The 11,913-nt window shown below is 36.8% G+C and overlaps 1 long non-coding RNA gene across 1 annotated transcript; it reads left to right on the forward strand.

Annotated features, from left to right (window-relative positions):
- Nucleotides 1-5,167: 5,167 nt before the first annotated feature.
- LOC140149682 (uncharacterized) lies at nucleotides 5,168-11,518 on the forward strand. Its single transcript, XR_011858699.1, has 3 exons — nucleotides 5,168-5,504; nucleotides 9,840-9,970; nucleotides 11,474-11,518. It is a non-coding gene; the product is annotated as an uncharacterized lncRNA (long non-coding RNA).
- The last annotated feature ends 395 nt before the right edge of the window (nucleotides 11,519-11,913 follow it).

An 11,913-nucleotide genomic window follows, 5' to 3' on the forward strand; every position in this document is an offset into this window, starting at 1 on the left:
AGTATCAATAAACCGCGATGACGGCGCATTGTCTCTTTCACGACCCACTGCTGAAAACAACTTTGTTCCCGAGGAGTGAGAGTGCGTCAGACCTTTGCGGGAAACATAGCAGACCAGATCACGTCAATCACTTGTGATCAAGCCATCAGCAAAGATGGCGAAAGCTGAAGTCATGAGTAAAATGTCATACAAAAAATCATTGTATGATAATAATACATGTAGACCTATGTATGATACAATAATAAGATGTATGATATGACATATGAATTAATATGAGTAATGTCAAATCAAGTGAAACATGATATTATGTAATAATTATGAGATAATAATGATATGGAAAAGAGATAATAACAAAGAAATAAAGGCATTTTGCCTCACCTCTTTGAGGTTAAAGAAAAAAAAATGAGTAAAATGTCTGGATTTTACCATAGACTGTGATTTGACAAACAAAAATATGCAATCTACAATCGGAATGATGCATTTGTATACAGAATGTGGAGTTAGCTGGTTGATGAAATCGGATACCTTTTTTGTGCAAGTAATCTCAATTTTCACAAAAGTTGCGGGAGGTATAATATTTTGAATTCGCTCGTTACAAGTAGTTATATTATATAACCCCCTTCAGTCACCCAATGATTAGCTCTATCCAACCCCTACTCCCAGTGGCGTAACTAGGGTTGGTAGCGCCCAGGGCAAGAAACAAAATTGGCGCCCCTTCTCGCCCCCCCGATAATATCTTAGATCCCCATTTTTGAAACAACTGCGCGCGGAGCGCGCAAAATTTTGGACAAATAAGGCCTAAAACTAATTAATTTTGGTTACTAGAAGTTGAACACTGTCTTAAAATGTTCTTTCATTTGATTTTGTGCTGAAATGCAAAAATTTTGACTTGGTCAATTTGGCGCCCCCCTAAGGGTGGCGCCCGGGGCATGTTGCCCCCCTCTGCCCCCGGTATTTACGCCACTGCCTACTCCTGCTGGATCAACAGAAGACAATGCAATTCCGCCATTTTCACTGTTGAAGTCTGGATGTGTGTTAACATCAAACAATACGACTAAGGGAAGAAGCTAATGAGTCAATTTGTATTGTATGTGCAATCATCCAGACTTAACAAAATTGTATTTTTATTTACGTAAATGTGGAATCCTGGTGAGTAATAGAAACACACCCTCAACAGGTTAGGAAAACCGCAGGATATCAGAAAACAATTAGCGTTATTACGCCATTAAATTTAACAGTAATATGCTTAGTAACGGTTAGTAATGCTTTCAGGAAATTTGTGCTTTTAATTTGTAAAAAAGCGAAAGGAAAACGATATTTGTTAATATTTTTAACTAGGGCTTTACAAGCACATAACTAATTAGTCAAGCAAACAAATTATTATTAAGAAGAATTCACAGACACCTGCATAGCCTGACCAATGTGTCCGTAATACCCTTAAAATTATCATACTAAACCATATATAAAATACGGTATATTTGTAGCCTTTCTTAACTATTTAAAGAAAACACCAGTAGATAGTTGCTACTAAATAGTATTTATCAATAACGAAAGGAGAACACGGATGAGTCAGTAATGATAAATAATTACAGAGATTGCAAAACTTTCTGCTATAAGGTTTTCCCTGACCATACAACAATTTACCACAGACCTAGTGACAAACTATAATGAGCTGTGACATCATCACCCAATTTACATCTCGCCGTCCACAGCCAATACAATTGAAGCACCAATGGCCAGTTTGCCAAATATTCATGAGAACCGCATATACTGTCACGAGAGGATGATCATAATATGTAAATGAGAATGTACACTATGCGCATGCACAGCTATAGAGGTTGTGCACATGACGTATCATACCGTAAATATGGCGGACTACTCAAATGCATTCAATAAAAGCATGATTGCAATCTACCGCGACAGTTCTTCTCACACACATAACAAATGCACCACCAGCAAATAGGTTGATGACAACATTTGATTGAATGGACTGCACTGCGCTACTGATTACGGTAAAAGACACTGGTTCAAATCTTTGTTGGAATATGACATGTTATGCAATATCGGTCAGCCAATTAGAAGGCAACTTTCATCAAGTGGCCATGAGTCGATGCATGAAAAATGAGCCGATGCATGAAAAATACCCGAATGATATCCAAATTTGGCTCAAATATACGTTATGGTTCATACTATCGAGTGAGTTTGATATTTTTACGAATGGACTGTAGTATTAATGGTACCACGGCATTATCGGGCCTTGATTCACTACGTAACAGTGAAATTCTTGGTTGAAATTACATCAGGTACCTGTGTCGGTTTTTTTAGTTTTTAATTTTTTTGCATGTAATATGAAGATAACATAATCAAATCAATATTAATTGTGATATTTTGGCCTCAATACACTTAGCAAGATACGGCTTTCGAAAGGAGTGGATATGTGCAGTTAGTCTATACCGATGAGTGTCTGATTTTTACGTTGTCAATTCACCACACAGGGTGAATGGGAGTCCCAATTTACAAACTGCTGCAAAAAATCATTACTAGAGTATCATTCCCAAATCGGGAAAGACGAATGACCGCTAGTCCAAACATCTCTGTCAACTCTTCGCAATCAAGTTGAAATGTACTTTGTATTGGTGTCCCCGAGGGGTCAATTCTAGGCCCTGTATTATTTATATTATATGATGACGATATTGTCAATGATATTGTAAATGCTACCATTATAAGGGTCTCTTGGTTGCTGCTGACCCAAGGACAAACACTGTGGCAAAATTGTCGCTGTTCTTGTCACAGTGAAACAAACTCGCTAGTTTAGATTATTACCATAGTCAAAATGAAATGTGATACGAAATTAACAGGATAAATGTAATTCAAGTAATAAGTAGCTCTTGATCAGAGCCCTCGCAGTACCTTAGAAGATCTAGTGATCCCTGAGTAAAATAAATCCAAGCAAGTGACTAGTAAAGAAAATGTAAGGCCAATCCCTGCCTGGTTAGACCATTCTGTAAAAATTAATACCACTCGACTCCTAGTACAGAGCTTGCCGAAGGGCAAGCTACACTATCACTCGGCAAGCTACATAAGTCACCAACAAGTAGGACCACTATGCAGTAATTGTCTACCCACAGATATTGGTCTACCCCACCCACCAATCGCTAAAACGGCCGGTCTTTACTATACTAGTGTCAGAGGGCATATGGCATGGTTTTTCATTATTTCTTTTAATTGGATGGGAAATAGGTCGGCGTTGGAGCAAAGCTAGCAATAAGCACACTTGTGGCGTCCTGTAAAACCTTTTCTGTATTGAGTACGTGATTTAATCATAATACATTCCCCCGGTACATTCCATCTTTAAGGGTTGCTACAAGATTAGCAAGTTTGACCTTCAAAATAATTAGTGAAAGTATTTTGATTTCATTTTTTATATTACTCGAAACTTTTAATGTATATAAATAAATTAAGAGACAGTGTATTCTTGTGGGAGAAGGTACTTGATTTGTTTGACTTAAGTGTGCGACTCGAGCTACCCGACCCTCACCCATTTCTACAGATAAATTTTCCCCGAAAATTGGGCCCATATTTAATCACTTATGGTTAGTATATGTTCATATTTTTATCAATAATTTGCAAATCCATAGCACCTAAATCTCGCGCGTAAGCAGTGAGCGAAAAACGGGATATGTTTAAAAATGTTGACTAATTTACTGTGTTTTTCTTGCTAAAGGAGATTCACGAAATATTTAGTTTTTTAATAGATCTGTATAACGATTTTTCGTGAAAAAAAACCACCCATTTATGCGACACATTCCTGTATGCCTCATATACCGGGTGTCCCAAAAAAGGTTACATGTAATAATCTATAATCTAGTTAATGTTAACAAAATGAATATTAATGTTCTTTTCATGGCATAATTTATGTACCCTCTACTAGTACCCCTGTGAATGTCAAGTTCACAGCTTGCGAATTTAGCCCGCATTCCAAGCATTCCTGAGCAAATTATTTACGTGACATAATGTTCATTACTACCGGCGTCTCAGGCGGCATTTGCCGCGGGGCATTTGAGTAGGCATGGCAGATGCAGAATTTTATTCTAATCAACAGAGAATAAAACTTGTTCAGTCAGAAATGTACAACATTCTTACAGTATTACAACACCGATTTCAACTCAAGAAAACCCAAACAAAGCCTAAAAGCAAAATATGGTTAAAACAAACGTGTGCCTGTGTTTCGTTGTGCGATATTTTGATGGTTAGCCACTCTTGACACCCCTGTCATCTTGGGCACATATGTTTTAAAGTTGCTTTTAAGATGCGGAGTTGAAATTTACCAGACAATTACAAGAAGGATGAGTAAATAATATCGACATTGTTTTGAGCTGTGCTATCAGAAAATGTGGTTAATTTTCTACACGTAACCTTTTTATGGGACACCTTGTATGTCAGCGCCCCTCCCCTCCCCGTGGGTATTTAGAGAATAAATGTATTGTTTTTAGTCGCCGGAGTGCATCTATCGTGTCATATAACACGGGCGACGAAGCCGAGTTGTTTTACGCCAAAAATAATGATGTCGCGTGTTATATGAGACGATAGATGCACGACAGCGGCTAAAAACAATACCTTTATTCTCATTCTTAAACACTTAAATTCAAATAAATGTATTAATCATAAATATACCAAATTTTAATCAAATTAAATCCTATATTTTACAAGGAATTACCTTATAGGTATTAGAATCGATCAGTCCCATTATTGCTATGCACCTCCCGATTGGTCCAAATAGCGCGTATGAGTATCGCGTCGACACGCACTCGCTAAAGTGTGTGATGTCGTTTCATATCACACGGGTAAGAACCAATAAGATTGCAAGAACATTCCTTTTAATTTCACAACTATTTGAATATTATAAACGTCATCATTTGAAAAAGCCAACCTGCGTTATGTCTCAAAATCTCTTTCCTATACGGTATATCAGTATAATATATAGGCTATTATATCCGACTAGGCGTTCTGGTTACCTTTGATTTGAATTATCCAGTGTGATTATCTATGATGAGCGAGCTTTACAACACTATTAAGCTCAGCACTATATACTCAACTCGTGACAAGCAGCAGGGTGCGTTGTAATGAGATTTTTTACATCAACATTTTGATGGAGACCATCCACAGTAGTCATGGTAGTCGAATGTCTTGTTTTCTAGGTATCACTCAACATAGACAAGGATGCAAGATGTACACTTGGCTAACGAGCTGCCATTTGGGTATTTCGGATCAAGTGGCGTAATCTATCCATCTAGAATGAATGCTAGCAATAGCGAAACCTCAAGAAGACCAATCGCATATTTTAGGACACCAGTGTTCATTACAAATATATGATTCCAATGCTAGTACCTATTCTTTATATTCCACACAATAAATCTTCTGCAATATGAGGCATCTTATTTTCGTTTTGCAGTTTGTTATGACTATTGGAATATTGGTTCTTTCAGATATACATATGGCGCAAGGTAAGTACTTTACAAAAAAAAAAGAATTGTTGAAAAACGTATTTATAGAATATGCTACTTTATTCTTGGCTATTAAACTAGGCGCTAGAGCTAGTGGTAGTCAGTGGAAACATATGTGACCGTCCAGGTCGAAACGCTCGTAAAGTCGGCCCCTGGTCAATTTTGTTTTCTTCCGTGTTTAGAAAATATATATCATAAGCTTTACAATGATATATCATTTGACTTCAAACAATATCCAGAAGCGGAGTTATGGCTTGTTAAACTTTGCTCCTTCAGTAAAAGGGTACATTATTTTGGTGGTACATTATTTCTGTTTTTCCATATCGCTGGTATTACATATCAAATTGTCATAATTGGCGGTCACTTCAAATCATCCCCAAGTCAACGAGGTTCAGGAATGTCCTCTCATTGTTGATTGTTAGTTAACCCACCACTTGATAGCATTTGGCCAAAGCAAACAAAGACTAGAGGTATTTACTAACTCTATACATAGGTATAAGCTTATCATCCTCTTCAACAATAGGATTAAAGATTGGCGTTTGACTGACATTAAAATGAGAAACATGTAGGACAAACATTAGGTAGATATGAATACAACCTATATGCACATTTTGCACTGTAACTCGAAATACAATTTGCCGACTTTACGAGCGGTTTGAGAAGGATGGTCACATATTTAGAGGGGGGAGCAGACTATTGACCGGCTCTACCGGGTACTTAAAACCATAAAAATGGCTGATAGAACTTTTTTGGTTCTTTATGGAACCTTTTCCGGGAACATAGTTTATTCTAAGAGTGTAAGTCCCTATATATCATGAGAACCATTTCTTTCTCTTGAATAAGAAACCAATTTTTCTCTTGAATTGTCCCTTTGATTGAAATCAAATGTCATTTTCCCCATTCTCGTAAAGGTCTATTTAGTGATTTGCCCTCCAGATGATAGTAGGAATCATCAAAATTCAGATTTGGCACCTTTGTTTGTGTCATATTGTGTGCTAACATAGCCTGCTGTGGTAACGCCGTGTATTTTTAAAGATAATGAGACATTTTACACGCACTACATGTATTTGAATGAGGCTTTAACTTTGTCAATTCTGCTGTTTTACTTTTTTTTTTTTTTTTTTGGCAAAATTTTTCATTTCAAAAATACCCCATGACAATTTTAACCCAGAGGATGATTTAAGGAAGCCCCATCATGCACTGCAAACGTGTTATCACTAGAGTTTCAACTGCCACTTTACTTTTCAAATCCCATTGAATTCTGTGCAAACGATGTTGTTTAGGAATTGTGCGTGTGTCATTATTACTTGGTCGATTTCAGAACAAAAGTGATGTATGCATAAAGGATAATTCACACCTTCTGTAGGTAACATAAAATGTGAAATCGACTAGCATTTTGAATGCGTTTTTATTGTAAATATATCAGTCCAAATTCAAATTTAACCATGCCCGTCAATGCAATGTGCGAGCAGTGGTGTCATGTTCACTCACACAGCTGTTCTAACCGCAAGTCAACACAGTGGCGTGGTGGGAAGTGCTTAAATCATCCTCTGATTTTAACCCTTCACTTTTAGGCGATTTATACTTAATTTAAACATGTTTACACTTTTGCTGGGATCACTGAATTGGCCATTGATTGAGTCGTGTTTGCACCAGGCTCAAAATTACCCATTATTTGTCTCGTCGCAAGTTGAGAGTAACGCCATGTTGGATTTCGCAGTGGCATATTCGAATAGCACGTGCTAACCTAATCCTGCGGGGTGTATACGATTTGTCCGTACGCTAGCGACGCAACAGCGTAAACGCATTGATTCGAACGTGGCACTGCAAAATCCAACATGGCGTTACTCTCAACTTATGATGAGACACGCTATAATAGAGTAAAATACATTGACAATTTGATATATATCAATTGACATTCCATTAAACAGAGTGTTTCTCATCACATGCTAGAGGCACTACTGGCTTCAGCTAATCATGCGATGATGTTAATGTGAAAAACGTTGATGGCTCATTAGGTATCATGGATAATTGGCAGTAAAATATTGGGTTGTTCAAACAACCTGTGACACCGAAGCATTGTATACATGGTATATAGGCTTGGTTCAAAGTCTTGACAATTTGCCCTATTAAATAGCCAAGCTTGTCTCAATTTAATGTAAATACGTGTCCACAATGGAGAGCTGTCAATTAAGGGTAGACGAGGTATTGTTGGTCGAAACAAGCTAAAAATCGATTTTCATTATCTAAATCAGTATATTATTGAAAAATAACATCTTGATGTTTTGCAAAAGTTCATTCTACAAATCGTATACTTTGCAAACTTGCTTAATTTATTGTTGTTAATGAGTTATGCACGTTTTACAAAAGTGTTGTTGCTTCAGCCCTCTTTACAACGTAATTCAAGAACCGCAGCACCTATAAAAGTATATCTGTGATATTTTAATTCTTCTACACGTTCGCTATGAATTGAGCAATGCAGTTTTGGCCAAAGCCCACTACCATTCGTAAGATGCTGTGAACTACCAAATCACAACAGTTTAAAATAGTTAATAACCTTAATTCGGAATATTACAATTAAATAATAATAATAATAGTAATAGTAATAAAAATAATAATAATAATAATACCGCTAATAATAATAATAATAATAATAATAATAATAATAATAACAACAACAACAACAACAACAACAACAACAACAACAACAACAACAACAACAACAACAACAACAACAACAACAACAACAACAACAACAACAACAACAACAACAACAACAACAACAACAACAATAATAATAATAATAATAATAATGATAATGATAATACATGTAATAATAATAACAATATGCTAACCACCTTGCATGAAAGCTAGTAAGACAAAAAATAATACATTGAACTACTCTCTCCTTTCCAACCGGTTAGTATGAAGTTTGATGGAACTTCATATAAAGTATATAAAATATTGTAACGAAATGTAAAAAGGTTTGTTGAAATTGTTTAATAGTAGTCGAATTGATATCCGTGGTACTAACTGAAGCACAAAAGTACCCGGCTATTCCATTTGAAATCCATAATCCCCCTGTAGAAGATTTTGAAAATATCTTTCACGGGGAGAGTATGAACTTCAATTAGAATGAACACATTATGTAGCTCCTTTGAATTGAATTACACCCTGAATGCACCTGAATCTTCCACAGACGGATGGTGAGTTTTAAATGGAGTTGGGTAATGTGCTAATTCCATTTGAAATTAATGCTCCCCGCAAAATTTTCCACAGATATTTAATTGGAATAGCCCATTTCAGCCTGTTAGCTTTTGTTATAATCCCACATTCAGTGCAGTCAAAGTACATTTGATATTTATGCACAGTTTCCACCTCGATACACCTGAGCACACAATTTCGTCAAAGCAAGCAGTGCCTTGTCTCCACAGTCTTTGATTACACTGCATGGTTGAGTGCGTAGCATCATAAGAGCTGTGTGAGCTTCTAGCTGGTGACTAGTGGAAAATACGGCATCTGTGATTGTTTTTGTCAAAATTCCAAATGTTTTCTTCATCCAATCAGAATTTTTTTTGATATCGAACGAAATTCCCGCTAAAACACCATGTTTTCATTACGTCAACAGATGACGCAATTCATTTCGTTGCAATCGGAGCATTTTTAATTTTTAGCCCCTGTGTGGCCAAAAAACTGACCCCCAAAAATGTTTTAACCTTTGTGCTTATAACTCTAGAACGATATGTCGCAGGTAGGTTAAACTATACTTTTTCTGAATCCTTACAATGAGAGGAATAATTTGGTGTTAACCAGGTTTGAGCAACTTTGAAACTTGACCACTTTGTTGACCTTTAACCTTGAATATGGCCGGAGTGCCGGGAATTATTTTTTGTTAACATCTTGCATGTGTTATAGGACCATAAAAGTTGGTATGGTAGAGTTCGGGGGTCATCATTAAATTCCCGTAGATACCGGACTAAACGCTAATCATAACCTTAGCCGTAACCCTAATTCTAACTTAGAATTTCTTAAACCTTAACTTATCATAACCCTACCCTGTCCTTACAACACTAACCCTAATCATAACCTTAGCGGTAACCATAATCCTAACTAAGTTAAACCCTTTTCGGACCTTGAGGGCAAACTGTAGATCTACACGATTCAAACATGTATTTGGTGTAACTTATAATCATTTATACAGCCATATCAAAATCTTTCCGGATTTTGTGGGAATGGGTCATAAAAAGCGAAATTTGACTTTCCGCTGTCTTATTACTTCTAGATACCTGGCTAGATACAAACATGTCTTTATTGTTTATGTTTGTCCTCAAATAGCTACGAGTAGCAGAGTGAAACTCATAGAGCATATTACCAGTAACTACCACAGTTCTATCAGGCCAGTATTTGACACAGATACAGTAACAAATGTCACGCTCAGGGTGTTGTTTCACCATCTTATTGATATGGTAAGTGCACACAGCTTATTCAAACCACGTTCTTTACTCTGACATTAACCCTCATCTAACGAGGGTGGGGCCCGGGGGGCACTCCCACTTTGGAGGTGACGCGTATGCATGGCTGTTAAGACCCCCCTTTCAGCGTCGCTGTCACCTAAAGATCCCATATTGTTTTACGAACACATGCCCTGTCACCTGAAGACCCCCTATTTTTCCATTTGATCTGTCACCCAAGAGACCCTTTGTTTTTGTTACTTATTTTGAAAATACAAAGAAATTTGATGCCATTTAGAACTAGAAATTCAATTTTCGAGGTTTCTGTGGCACTGTTTCGGCCCGTGTTTCGCCTCTCACCCAAAGGTTCCATGTCATGTTCTCACCCAATGACCCCATATTTTTTACATTTTGCTCTCATATTTTGCTCTCACCGGATGCCAAAAATCATGCTCTCACCAAATGACCCCATATTTTCTACATTTTGCTCTCACCGAATGCCCCTTTCTGCGAAAGTGCCAGCCCTACACCTACAGTACCAATCAGATTTGCCTCCGACGCGCTAACATTTTTAATATTACCGCCAAATGACTTGATTGTGGGACCATTCTGTGCACTAATTTTAACGATAAAAATATTGACCTCCCACCGTATCCAGGGTAATAAGGGCGATAGTTGGTGCAACCTCAGCGTAATTGTATAACCCAATATGAAAAATGTGTAATTAGATTAGAATAGTTCTTTCATATTTAGCCAAAAATGTGTTTCTAATATTTTAGCCGAATCGATTTTGGCCTGTATTTTGTGTACAAACTGGATTTTCTTTATTTCTTGAGAGCATACTCACACAATGACATGGTATTTTTTGCTTTCGTTGTCCCATTTATTAAATATTTTCAGTCTCACCGATCGTTTTTCTAAAATTCACAAAAATTTGCTCAATAAAGGTTATTTTTGTGGATTTTTTTGTAGTAAAAAAGTTCAAAATATTTTGACACTCTTATGAAAATAAAGAGTCCATTGGCCGCATCAGATTTTGAACTACACATCGCAGTTACCTTCAAAATTGAGTGTCACCCCGGGCATCTGGTATTGATATTAAAACGTGTGATAGTCTAATGATATCTTATGGTCATGTAGAAAAAAACAGAACACGTGGTTCGATAATTAAATTGTCTCAACTGATTACCGAAATGCTGAAATAAACGGTGTAATATAAAGCAATTCCCTAGCATGTTTAAAATGCAGCCACGATGCGTTGTTGATGATGATACATCGTAGCTGAAAATTACCTGTGGGAATTACTTAGTACGCAGGAAACTAATACTTGAATTATGTACATCGATGTACTAGCTGTACTTGCTCAAATAACATAAAATAGATACTTGATTCTAGGCATAGACCGTAAGTGACTGCATCGTAATACGTAATAAAATAGATTATGTTTTTATAGATTTTCAATGTCATACTTTTTGCGAATAATTTACTTATATTTTGAATAACCTCTATCTTTGACAGGATACAAGACGACAGCTTTTCACTATAAGTATTTGGGTAAAAGAGGTTAGTATTGATGCTCTTTCAGTTTTTTCTAACTTATCGCTACTAATTCACAATGGTTTATGTTATTGATTATTTAGATGGCCTGACTGTTAGAGGGTATCAGTCAACACAATTAGTGCATAGTATGACTCCTACAGTCCCTGTCCCTTGTCGACAGTAGACTCATTCGTCTCCATTCATCATGTTCATTGCGTGTTAATGCATAGATAATAGAAGAGACACGGGTGTCTTCCCATTCGGTCTTCCCATAGGTCATTAATACGATGTTGATTAAATGATATGCATGAACGTAATGCATAGGTGATTAGGCGAATGGTTCCGCATAATGCCAAAAAAAAAATATTGTTGTGTTGCCCTCAAGTGAGAAAATGGGAAAGTTGGGGCGGACGGTCGGA

This window comes from Amphiura filiformis, chromosome 4, assembly GCF_039555335.1.
Source record: "Amphiura filiformis chromosome 4, Afil_fr2py, whole genome shotgun sequence".
NCBI lineage: Eukaryota > Metazoa > Echinodermata > Ophiuroidea > Amphilepidida > Amphiuridae > Amphiura > Amphiura filiformis.